We start from the raw sequence: 13,506 nt of genomic DNA, 5'->3' as shown, positions 1-13,506 counted from the left end.
CAGAATGTACCTGTGTGTTAAACTCTGTACATTACATGTTTGTTTAAAGTTTAAATTGGAGCACTCAGAACTGACATTTCCTCATGTTTAAGGTTGCCTGTGGAATCTCTCCCTCACAGAGGTGGAGAAAGGTGATTTTTCAAAGGCTTACGGTTCAGCCACATTTGAATGGATTTGCTCGGGGATGGCAAAGGACACATTTGAGAGACAGAGGCCACCGATCCATCAAATTTGAAGTCCCTGCTCCAAAGCATGAGGGAACTAGAGCTCTTCCAAGAAGAGGTCAGAATTTTTTCTAATGGACAAATCAGTGTGTTTTCCCCTAGCCTTGTTCTCAGAAACAGCTGACCCATTTGGGCTAAAAGTTTCCAAAGAAAAATTCAACCTGAGACAGACACTCAGTATGGAAAATTTCAGCCTAAACAGTTAAATTTGACAAAGTTATAAGCAACTAAAGCCAGAATGCTATAATGGGAAATATCAGGCAATTTTAATAATAGGCAACAGTACCAGCCCTGCCTATAATACATGGTATATATGTTTATACCACACTATCCCAACGGACATTACATCCATACCCTGGAATATACTATAGTATATGTTATAGGTTTTATCAGAATGAGGTTGGGTATATTACTCACACATTTGTAGACCATGGGTAAACTATGCCAGTCATTCCAAACAAGTGTGTTAAAACCTTTATGCTGAACCACATAGTCCTGTACTCTATAGGTCAGATGTTACAGAAAACCAACTTTAGAACTTGTATTAGGAGTAGCTGTATCCCCATGTTGTCTCAGTTAACTTTAGATTAATTGAAGAGGCAGATTAAAATTTTTTTTAGAAACTTCTAAAAATTATTTACAATACCTTTGTGGTAAATAGACGTTTCAATATCTGTTATTTCAGGCCCATCCACAGTGACAAGGAAATGCCGGATCTTACTGGGAAACAATAAATCTCCTTCTCCAATACAAGACAAAGAGGGGCATGGGATAATAGACTTTAAAGCCATGACATTTTTTATACAAGGAATATAGAAAATGTGTCATGGGCACAGAGCTGAACCTTTCCGCTCAAGGACTTCATGCAGGTATAATTTTAAAAATTCCATGTTTTGGGAGGAAAGTGGAAGAAATATTTCCCTTGAAGATTTTTATTTTTAATAGTCTCTCTTTGAAGCTATTGAATGGGACAGGGGAGTCAGAATGCTAGACTAAACCCTGGGAGAGATACTTTGATGGATCAAAAACTGGTGGGGTGGTCAAATTTTCATGCTAATTAAATATATACATAAATTGGTCTGCCTTTATCATATAATATCAAACCTCCAGAGGGGGTAATTTATTCATATTTTAGAGATGGTAGGAGAAAGGGGAAATTTTTCCTTTTATATTATATATTACTTTTTGATCAGTTCTATAGCTGGTCATAAAACTGAAAAAAATTAAAAGTTGCCATTTTTCTGGGGGGGTTTTGGGTCAAAATTCAGTTCTGAAGAAGTTACATCAAAAATTTAAATTCAAATAACTTCAACCAGCTATTACCTGTATATAGCACAAGCAAATGCGAGTTTAAATTAGAAGTATTTAGCTTATCATTAATCAATGTATCAATAATGTACAATAAAAGCGCATTCACCTTTTAAGTCAATAGAACAGCTTTAGCTACTCATTAAAATATGCAACTGTGCATGGATTATAGAAAGGAATGAGAGTAAGGCAATATTATATGTGCTTAGCCATTTTTCACAAATGGAAAAACCTAATTTTCAATAAGGTTTCTGCAGATCGTATTACCATAGCAAGTTGGCAGTAAGAAAATGGGATAAGCTTTCTTAGTCTACCCCACATCCTGTAAAGTTAAGTCTACCACTTTATGGAGGAATATGTGTTTTGTTGACTCCTTCGAGTCAAAGGTCAAACCCACTTGGATGTAACAGTTCTGAGCTGCCATTTAACATTATCAGCTACATCTACTGTATTTTTAAGCAACATGAAATAAAGCGATGGACCAAGTGTATGTTTCCCAGTGCTGCAGGGAGGTAGCATGTCACATGTCTGGTAACAGAAAGGGATAACCATCTTTGTACAAACTTGACATCTATAAATTGATTACATAAGTGGGCAGTGGTGGTCCTTTCAAGTATGCTCCTTTTGTTTCAGCTTTACAGTAAAATTACCAGCAGCAGTTTACAATTAAGGGGAATAATAATAACTGCATACGCTTTCATCTGTACATACAATTACAATGAACTGCATGCTTTAATAGGATTGTGAAAAATCTGTGTTTGACCCATACAAAAAAGTAAACATTCTTGTTCTGGATACTATATCATTATCACAACAAAGAGAAACTCCTGAAATCTGATGATTTAAACATCTGGAGAATGTTAATCACTTCAAAATGACGGATGTTTTTTATTTTAGCTTTTGACAGACACACTCCTTTCATAGATAGATGATTATTTACATAAATTACATCATCAATGTGAAAAGAAATCAGAAATAACTTCAAAGGATGAAAAACTTAATTAAAAAGAGACTTGGACTTTTTTGTGGGGTTTTGGTTTTGTTTTTGTTTTTCTAGAAGGCAGGAAAAATACCTTTTCCCCTTGGCAAATCCTTATAATCCCTTCATGATTTTATAAATATGGAGAAGTTGTTCCTTTGTGTTAGTTCATATTTGGGATCTTGGGGTGCCATTTAGAATATAATGCATTGTTTATTTCTACACCTTCAACACCAGAAGTGGATATGTTGCTGTTTATTTAACAGGATTAAAATATTTCCAAATCGGCACAGCATTTTGTTTTATCTTAGTTCTGCTAATACAAATTTATTTAGTGCTAGAAATTAGACATGGCCTTTTACTGGTCACACTGAAATTGGCCATCCTGATTGTCTTCTCTTAACCCAAGTTTTAGGCCACTGACTTCAACTGAATTACTCTTGATTGACCAATCTAAATAACTGGAGAATCAAGCCCATACATTTACTGTCATTGACTTCAACAGGAGCAGTGCCTGGCCAATAGAAAGATAAAGGACAGTGGACTTCAGATCATGCCCTTGGTTTTCTTCCTATCCTGGGTATATGTTTGGAGAAACTCCACTGAAGTCACTGCAGTTCACTAACTTGGATCCGAATCAGGCCTAAGATCTCTGCTTCCAATCTGATCCAAAAGACAACAGTTCCCACAAAAAGCAGCAGAAGTGATGGGAGAGAAGATGCAGAGAAAATTGCACTGTGTAACATCTTCAGAGAAATCTAACTGCTTCAAGTATAGGCAAGTAATTGCTATGTTTTATATGAGAAATCTAGAAAAAATGCACACTTCACTATTAGGCTGGTGTGATACCTTGGTGACCTAATTTCTCTGTCACTGTGCTAGGTTAGTTCATCAGATTCAAGGACAGCCTGCACTGGGAAAACTAAAGTACTACTCTATTTCAAAGTGTAATTCAAGAGCCCTTCATATGCTTAGCTGCATGTTAGGCCATCCTGGAAGGGAGGCTGTATTCCTTCAGTGTGCCTCTGACTAGTGGCGTGCTGCCTAATGCTGGTTGGTAGACATAGCGCAATTTAACTGATCCCCTACAATTTCCTCCTACACTCTGAGTTGATCTGCAGGTTGACCTTAGACAATTTGTCTTCTCTCTGGGAGAAATGTCACCCAAAAGGAAGCTATTAAGTCAAGAAGGTAATTCTGGAAGAACCGTCCACTGTATAAACAAAACTTGACCTAAGATAATTTATTTCTGGCTCTTTATAATGAGACTTAAGAGATACAACTGATAAATGTTGGGATCTAACCCTGTCAATACAAATGGGAAAGAACCTTACTGTTATTTCTGAGTGATTGTCTTTGATATTAGGACCTGAGAACTGAAGAGTTTTGTTAAAAAATGGAATACTGGAGTGTTTAGACTTGAAGGGATCTTGTGCTCATAGTTTCACAGTGTAAGTATCTGTGGATGGCTTAATTCAAACTATGCTTTTGTTGATAAATATTTGGCCTTTCATTTCCCATCTCTGCCCCACAATAAGTGCCTTTAGAATACACTGGTCAACTGAACATCGAATACTGTGGTAAAGGCAAACATTTTTACTGCTTTGATTCTTTACTGGGGAAAGGGCATAATGTTAAGAGGCTATTAAGAACTGGAAGCTATTTAAAAAGGGAGAGAACTAAAACACTGAAAGAGAAAAAACAATTCCTGACTTACTGCTTTGAAATCAATGGATGTTTGCAGTCTGCTTAATAATATTCCAGTTCTTTTTATTTGTTAAGATCTAACCAAGATCACTTCCCCATCAGTGACAGGCACTGAACATAGAATAGAGTGACTATTATCCATCCTTTCTTTTGAAAGGGAGCAGAAAGGCTGCTCCATTTTAAGAGTCTTCATAGTTCAGAAAATAACTAGATAACTGCTGAGAAAAAATGGGTAACAAGGCGGCTGCCCTTTCTTCATTACAAGAGAAACAAAAGTTATGTTATCATTAATCTTCCCGCTTCCCCATACCATCTCAGGCCTGTTCCTTCTTTAAATCCTATTGCCCTTCAGTCAGTAGAGTGGGTCCCCCTTCCTACCTCACTTTGTTCCCCTCCTGTGTGCCCAGGATTTAGAAACCTGGGGAATAAAATGGACCAAGTTCATCCCTGGTGCAGCTTCACTGATTGGAGGGAAGAATTTGCCTCAAAGTATATAACCTCCTCTTGCTTCACTGCTCCCTAGCACTGAATTCACCATGTGGCTCAAAGACCACCCATAGCATCTGTGACCGCTGCAAAACAGAACAGTGCTGAAAACCTGTCAGCTGAAACTGACAAGAAGGTTGGCAGGTTAAATGTAATGTATTTAACATTTTTCTAAATCGGTTCTGAAAAGAAAGCTCAGAGATCAAGATACAGAGATTGAAGAGGGCAGAGACAGAGAGAAAAAAAAAAAGAGAAAACTGGCTCCCACCCACCCCTCCGGAGGCATTGGTGTTTCACAAGAGAATGGATAAGCTTACTTTTATCAGAGTAGAAGGTTTGGGTTTAAAGTAGTAAATGGGGGACGAAAAGAAGAGAAGGTGTCAGTTTTGGTGATGTCACAAGAGAGCAGTAGCAGCATAGTCTTATTTAGCAACTGATTCTAGAGGAATAATCTGACAAATTCTGCACTTTTTGGCTGATTAAAATTCATCATTTGTAGGACAAGTGGATGAAATGGCAATGAATGGGTTAATGTGCATGCATGCCATTGCCCTTGCGTGGGATGGAATCAGCGTTACTCGCAAAGATTCTCCTTTAGCTTATGTGGAGGGGGCCTATGCTTAGGAAGATCCAGATCTATCCATGTGCCATTGTGATAGTCTGAGAGGGGCCCTGCTGTGCCGGAGAGAAACAATGAGAGTAGTAATGGGCCACAGACAGACATACTGGAAGCTTTACAAGTTCAAGCGCATTGTTAGGAATATATGAAACCTCCAGAAGCTATAAAAGCAGCTTCCTTCCATTCCTGGTATTTATATTTTCATTAACTAAAACATTTTCAATAGTACCAAAATTCAAAGTTCAAGGAACTTTTGAGCAATATCGAATGTTTCCTTAATGACTGCACCTGGACCCACATGAGCTCATTGTATACACCTACAACCAAGTTCAAAAAGCAGCCTAGCTGTTCTGTTTGTTTTCACCAGTGAAATACGAATATATGGTGGTTGACAGAAACTCAGACTCTGCTTTTCGTTTTGCTGTAGTCATGCAAAAGGATTTTGCAACATACTGCAGGCTGTCCAAGATCTGTTTGAAAACCCTGTTGACCGGAACAGACAGGCAACTCCATTTATTGAAATTTTGACCACCCCCACCACATTGTTTCTACATCCCCTATCATCAATTGAGAAGGCTCTTTACTCTTTGTGCCAAAAAGAGTGAGTCTGTTTTCTGGCATTATTTGTATATCCCTCCCTCCACACATCCCACTTGAAATTGAAAATTCTTCTCACAAGGGGTTCACTTTAGATGCTTAAAGCCAAGGATTCTGTTTCCTGTCCAATTTTTATTCCTAACACAGTACAATGAGCTTTTGGTAGTTTGAGGTCTATTTCTAGTGGAGTGACTCACATCACGCAGATACTTGTACAGTTTGGCACATAACACAGACCCTCCCGTAATGAGGTATTGCAGAGAGACTCCAAGCAGAGTGCGGCCTGGTCCCACTGACGATTACAACAGTTCTATCTCAGCAGGACTCCAATGAGTCAACAGAATTACTCTAAATTTACCTCACTGTAACAGAGCAGAATCAGACTTCCCCCACCAGGAAGTGGAAAATTTACATCTCATACCCTAGGTCATTAGGGTATGTCTACAGTACAGCTAGGGGACAGGTGGGCTTCAGAGCCTGTGTTGCAATCCAAGCCTCAACATCCACACTGCTACTTTTAGCACACCGGGTTCGAGCCCAACTAGCACAAGTCGGTCTATCCAGGCTGGGAGGCTCACTACTAGTGCAGTGTAGACATACCGTTATGTGACCAGAGCATTTGAGTAATGGGAGTTAGTGCAGAATGTCTCTGCATTGACTGTCTTTACCCCTCGTCTGGGGTCTTATTTAGGACAACACTTTTCTTTGTGTAACCCAGTTAAAAAGAGTTCTTATTGAACTACTTTTGCCCTTTTAATTAAGTATATTTATAAAACAATCCTGTTTGCCAAATCCACCATCATCCTCTCTTTCTATCTTTTCACTGACAAAGATCAGTAGAGCTAGCTGACAACATTTTAGATGGAATAATAGTTCTTCCACAGAAAAATGCAGTTTTTTCAAACAAGTGTTTTGCAGGAACATGTCTACTTTCATGTCAAAACATTTTGATTTGGAACAAAAGCAAAATTTGAACAGTTGGAATTTCCCATGGAATTGAAGTTCTGGTCCCCGACCATTTTTAATACAAAGCATTGAAATGCCTGGCAGAAGGGGAAAACCAAGGCCATGATCTTGCAGCAGGCACACATGTAAAAATCCCATTGAGTAGCTACAGGATCAGTCCTGAAATTAGTGTACACACACACACATATACAGGGAAGAGGTATCGGGGTCAGGGAGGCAGGGTTATCTATTTGATCTATAAGTAAACAAGGTCTTCACTTCTGGGGACTCTCCCATTCCCTTAAACTTTAGGGCTTCATATGGTCGCCCAAACTACCTCTATGAAATCCTAGCAATCTGCCGTAGCCTTGGAGTTGCTCCCAGGCTTATTAGAAGCAGATAGTGGCGTTTCATGAGTTTGCACTTTGCTCACCATTTCTCAGCACAGGTTTAATAGCTGAGTGCTGAACAGGGGACCTGAAGACTTGCTTATTTTATAGAATATACCAAGGAACATTGTGGAGCACTGTCACAATGTACCTCCATCGCTACCCAGTGAACCTCGCTGCCTGGCTAGTTCAGGCAGCTTCACAGTCACAAACGCACGACAAGCTCTTTTGTCTTTTATCAAAGTGTGCGTTTATTCCCCTCTTACACAGTAATACCCTACAATGCAGACTTTCAGCAAGGGTAGGCTTCCCTGCAGTCCTCACTCCCCCTCTCAGCTTCCTGCCAAGCCCATCATGTCCTGTTTTCTCCCCTTATATTTTCCCTCAACTACCTTGTTAGCACAGGGATCGTCACCCAGGTGCTCACAATCCCCCACAGAAAGTGTACAACTGCCCTCAGCTGGGCCTGCAGCCTTCTCCAGGCTGTCACAATGTCAGTGATCAGGGTACTGCTGATGGCACCCTGTCACAAGAATGAATACCAAATAATAAAATCAACCACACTTGCTAAGTATGTGAGCAGAGTACTATTGTGACCCATTAGCCTTGGTTTGTTCCTTGTGTTTATTGCGAATTACTCTCTAATGCTTGTCTTAATTATCTTTGAGGAATGGATGGGAAAGGGAGTTACCACAAATATTTACAGTTGGTCTCCCAGTTGTTAGTGTGAACTCTGAAGGTTCTATTGTACTGGAGACTGTTAACTTTGAAAAATGTTTACTCGTAAATAATTTGTAACAATGTGATTAATGTGCCATAGAACAATGAGAATATTAAACAATGGCAGAGCTTTCCAGAGTTTAAAACCCACATGGAAAAAATATCTAATGTAGTCCATACATACTTGATAATTGTAACTTTATGGAAGATGAGAGTTACCAAAAAACTTAGAATTCTGGATCTGGAAATGATACACAGTAATAAAATTCAAACCAGACACTGGAGATTCATAACACTGAAAAGAAATTGTACAGCAGAGATATCCATATGCCCACCCAGTATGTAAGAGAACTGCAAGAGATGCAGGTATGTATATATTCTATGAGATGGCCAGATTGGCTTATTCCCATTTACTGAGGTCAGAGAACATTTGTTTCCCGTACTCTCTACCCAGGAAGTCTTCCAATAGGACTGCAGGATTTGAGTTTAAAGCCTAATATCAGCAAAATTCTCCCAGTGATGTCAGCGGACATATTTGCTGAGCATAGTTGCTAACATTGCAAAAAGTTTTGCCATAGTCAGCTTTCCAAGAAAGTCACAGCTCCCCCAGTTGCCACAGGGTTATGCATGTGTATCCTGGTGATTTTTTAAGATATTGTCTTCATAATGTGTAAAAGAAAAAAACCCACCATTCACCCAAACGCACATAGAACATATCAGCAATCTCCAATACCTCCCTTCAAGCTTATTTGAAATGTAAAAAAATGTTGTCTTCGTAAAAATGTGGCATTTCCGACCCCCTCCCCACCGACACATGGCTCAGCCTTTGCTTCTTTCCCCAAAAGTGGCCCCCACTCTGTTCTATGCCATATGATCACTTTCCCCCTTCCTGCCAGTGTCCTACCCCAATGGCTTCTCCATTCTGCATCCTGGCCAGCAGAGGTTTGTCCCTTCTACCCCCTACCTTCCTGAGAAAGGAAACACAGTGGCCTGCAACATCTGAGAGCAAAGTGGGGGTGATACATGGCAGGGAGTAGGCTTGACTGGAGTCTACTCACCTGATCTCCAGTGAGTGACATTGCCCTTAGGGGACCATTCTAGTCACCACAGGTTAGAGCAGTTCTGTGGCTGCTCTAACTTGAGCCAGGACCCAGTTTTCCCCTCAGCCAGCCCAGAATCGGTAGGCATAAAGGTGGTCTACAGTTATTTTTTACTTTCACCCCCATTGAACATTGTCCCTCTAGAGTGTAACTGGGATTGTACCTGGCCCCTTCCCTGGCATGCAGTTGTATATGTAATGTCCAGCACATACTGCTTACACAGGCAGGAGTGGGAACACTGATGATCACACCAAAAGGCAAAGGAAAACTGTTGACCTTTGAGCATCCAGTTTAAAAGACTGGGGCAAAGGTGGTGCTCAATCACATGCTGATTGGGAGGTCAAGAGAGCACTCGGGCAGCAACCATCGACTCCATAACAAGAGATCCTGTCCTGCTCAACGATAGAACTCTTATCCATTTCTGTGGCACAGGATTGGACCCAAAAAGCAGTTATGGACACAAGTTTTAGGGACATGATTATTGCAATATATTCAATAGAGAGTTTAGTTGCGATAGCATCCATCAAACTATGTGCTATTTTAAACAAGCTGTAAGGTAGATTATATTCTCCCTTTAACATGTGGGGCTTTGGCTATGTAGTATACATTCACATAATGAGTCAGAGCCCCAAGGGCTTCGTTTTGGATTAACCTAAAGCAGAACATATACAACTGCAACAGATTACAATATGCAGTACAGATTTTAAGAGAACAAATGTTTTAATAACTCGGCATACTAGACCCATGCTTTATGTCTTTGTTTGTAGTGGGCAGTTGTAACTTTAGATCTTTTCATATTTAATACGATATTATTGGTTATTACAGTATATTTCTTCTCTGTGTTTATTTTTTAAATGTACCAATACAGGGTTTATTTTGGTAACACACAGAGTTGGTGAAATGTAAACCAGCAAGTCAGTACAAAGGGTCTCTCTTTTTGGCATCCTCTGTCCCTGACAAAAAAGACACACAACCTCTGCTGATACAAAGGTTTGCAACATATTAACAAAATGACTCTGGATAACAGAGGACTTCCATATACTCTTGGAGGAGGGACCTGGTACCCTATATATCTGTACAGAGCCCATGCAAACGTCTAGAGCAATATGTAGTAGGGTTTGGTAATACTGGATGGAAAGAATGCTAGCTTGAAAAATAACCCAGGAACTCGCAAGTCTAAGTTAAAGAGAAAGAGTGATTCAATTACAAGGTTCAGAATATCAGATATATGAAGGGTATACCAAGTGTAACAACCAACCAGGCTACAATGGAGGGAAAATGGAACTGAATATTTGCCTTAACCTTTGAGGCTTGCTTCTAGATAGTCATTCTCTAACCTCAGTTGTTGACTTCTACAGCTAATGCTGCATGAATCCGCAGATCTGTGCTAGCTTCTGTTCTTCCAAAGGCCAGATAATGAGTAGAGTAAGCAATCATAGGGCTTAGCGTTCTTTGATACGGTTATGGTAATCTAGCATCATTCTGAAGATTCTACCTTCACAGCATCAGCTGGAATGTTTATATCACACATCCTCCCTGGACATGTTTGTACAATTGTATATGTGGGCCTGAGAAATAATGTAAGGACTGAATCTACACGCCTTAGCTGCACACAGCCTCACTGAAATCAACAGGACTTCTTATGTGGTGAGAGGGTGGAGACTGAACAAGTTACAGGAAGTAAGCCCTCCCGAGTGTGTACAATAGACTTCTTGCAGCTATCAAGGGAAATCACTGGTGTATCATAGAAATGAATTGCTGAAGTTTCACCGTTTTGTGACAAGGTAATATACTCCCTAAAGTATGCTGACATGCAAAGGCTTCCCAATAGGTTGATGACCTCATGTTTCACTATAATCCTATTGTATTTCAAATTAAGTTGCAAAAGCAACGACAGTTATTTGGTGGTGGGTCACAATCAGTCAGCAGTTGCTGTGGTGTACATAATTTAAATAAATACAAATCCTAGTTACCGGCGATATTTTACCTTGCAAACTTAAAACAAATATATGGACTAAAACCTGACAGAAAACTAGATTTGCTAATGCTGCCCAATTAATTAATTAACTAATGAATATCACTCATACTCTTCTAACACGCTGAAGAGCTGCTCTGGATGATTCCCTTGGTGTGTGATCCTCCTCTGCAAGTGAAGGACCAAAGCCTGCAAGTCCTCATTCAGGCAGAACTCTATGAATTAAAATCCCCTCCAGCCAGCGATTTCTATGACACACCATTTTCAATAGCTGGCTTCAATGGGAGCTTTGTCTCACTGGCGACTAGATGATTTGACTGAAAACCTGCGGAAATATTTTCCTGTGTTACACTGGTGCACTTCAGTGAAGCCAGTGGGATTGCACCAGAGTAACTCAGCAAAAAATTTGGCCCAATCTTGTAATCAGCCTGCACTCAAAGCGTGGATGGCAGCTGACACGGAGCAAGGCTTCATTCTCTAATTTGTGTTTAATAAACTTGATTTCATTTTAACTTCTTTTTATAATTTATTATCATGTGACGTTAGGAATCCATATGGCATTGGCTCTCTTTATCCAAGGGCCGGTATCTGCTCTTTTAGACTAATTGTAAAGTGTCTGCAGTAAATCACCACCGAGTCTTCACCCTTTTAGGAATGCTTTCGTCTTCATGGCTGGAATTTTCCCTCTCTCTTGTTGCAGGTTTGAATCCCAAGCTCTGGTGGGATGAACATACTCATCTGATGTCAAAAGTATACTGATGTTTATGTACATGAACTGGGAATGTATACAAAAGTATACTGATGTTTATGTACACGAACTGGGACACCTTCCAAGAATGAGTATCAGAACATCTAATACTGGAGATCATCCTTCCTCATGAACCATCTCTATACATCTTAATGAATCCTGCATCAATAAAACATCAAGAGTCCATTTTTCAAGAGTGTCTAAGGGCCAGTTTGTAAAGGCATTTGGGTGCCTAAGGGTGAAATAGGCCCCTACTGGGTTTTGCAAGAGTGCCTAGCTGCCTACTTCTCATTAAGCAGCTTAATTGTAAGTAATGAATGATTTAATGTAAACTTATATCATTCTTATCTTTCTTTGACTCCTTTTTAAGGAAAGCGTGTTTTCCCTTGAATAAAAAGGAGATTACAGAGCAGTGATCTGGGTGTGACACAGCACAATCACGACTGCACAAACAACAAGCACAAATTGCCAAAGAACTACCCACACATTTGATGCACCTGTCCAAGTTATACATAAAGAGTGAAAGAGGAAAAAGTAAAAAACTGTCCATTTGATGGTTAATATTCTTACAGCTGTAAATGGCGGGAGCCAGGAAATACAAACTCTCCCAAATAAGATCTCTCCTTGGCAAACAAGGAAGCTTCTATATAGACAGTGCAACAGGTACTACATAAACAGAAGAAACCCAACTCTTACAGAACTCTTCATGCCATAGCTTCAGAATGCACTGATAGCTAGGGCTAAATCTAGCCAAGAGAACTTCCACTACCTTCCCTCCACTCCCTCCCTCTCATTTGCTGGTGTGGAGGGGCCTAAGTGCAGCTGAACAAGCAGGCCCTGAAGAGCCACGGCAAAACCAGCATTATTGGCAACAGCGATGTCAGAGGGAGAGATGAAGTGCAAGGGGCATTGTCATGGTTACAGAGTTAGCTGCACCTCTGTCTCCTCTCTGGGATCTGAATGCATCCTCTCAGGTCTCAGACTTTACCTCTCGCAGAGTGCCTTTACCTCTCCCAGAGTGAAACTACACCATTGTCTCACTCATAGACTGGGCCCTGGGCTATACTACCTTGTATATCCACCATTCTTAAGGAGCAATCTGACAGCATTTGGATCCCTGTAGTTCCTGCCTTCGGGAGTCAGCCACCAGTGGTAAACAGTGACAAAAAAAGCCTTCTTAAAACAAAAGCGCTGTTTAACAGTAGGAACAGTAGGGAGGGAGGGGGATTTTAACACAACAAACATGTGTGTCTATCTTACCTAAAGGCTTCCCTGATGGTAACATAGGCCAGGCCTAATTTCTTCAGACAGTCCCAGTGGGGTCCCTCTGACTCACTCTGGTTCCCCCAAACAACTACCCCCCTCTCAAGGGAGACAGCCTTTTGTAAACCCTACCTTTTGTTCTGTCTGTGTTCCCAGACTTTGGCCATCCTGGTCAAAGCCAGACCTGTAGGCTCAGCAGGGACTGAGCCAGGATCCTCAGCGCCACTGGTTCTGGCATTGTCCCTCAACAGCTCTCAAGTGTTTGCTGAGAAAGGGCTATCTTGAGATCCCATTTTCTTGTCTGTTTTTCCAGATAGCCCCTTAGTGAGCTAATCCAAAATACTCATTCAGCAAACATCCCAATAACCGGGACAACATACTGCATTCATCAATTATTACAGAGCAGGTCCAAATCCGTCACACACAATAAAGAGCTATACGCTAGG

The sequence above is a fragment of the Caretta caretta genome, chromosome 8, assembly GCF_965140235.1.
Source record: "Caretta caretta isolate rCarCar2 chromosome 8, rCarCar1.hap1, whole genome shotgun sequence".
NCBI lineage: Eukaryota > Metazoa > Chordata > Testudines > Cheloniidae > Caretta > Caretta caretta.
The sequence above is the reverse complement of the archived record's forward strand: the minus strand, read 5'-3'. Positions refer to the sequence as shown.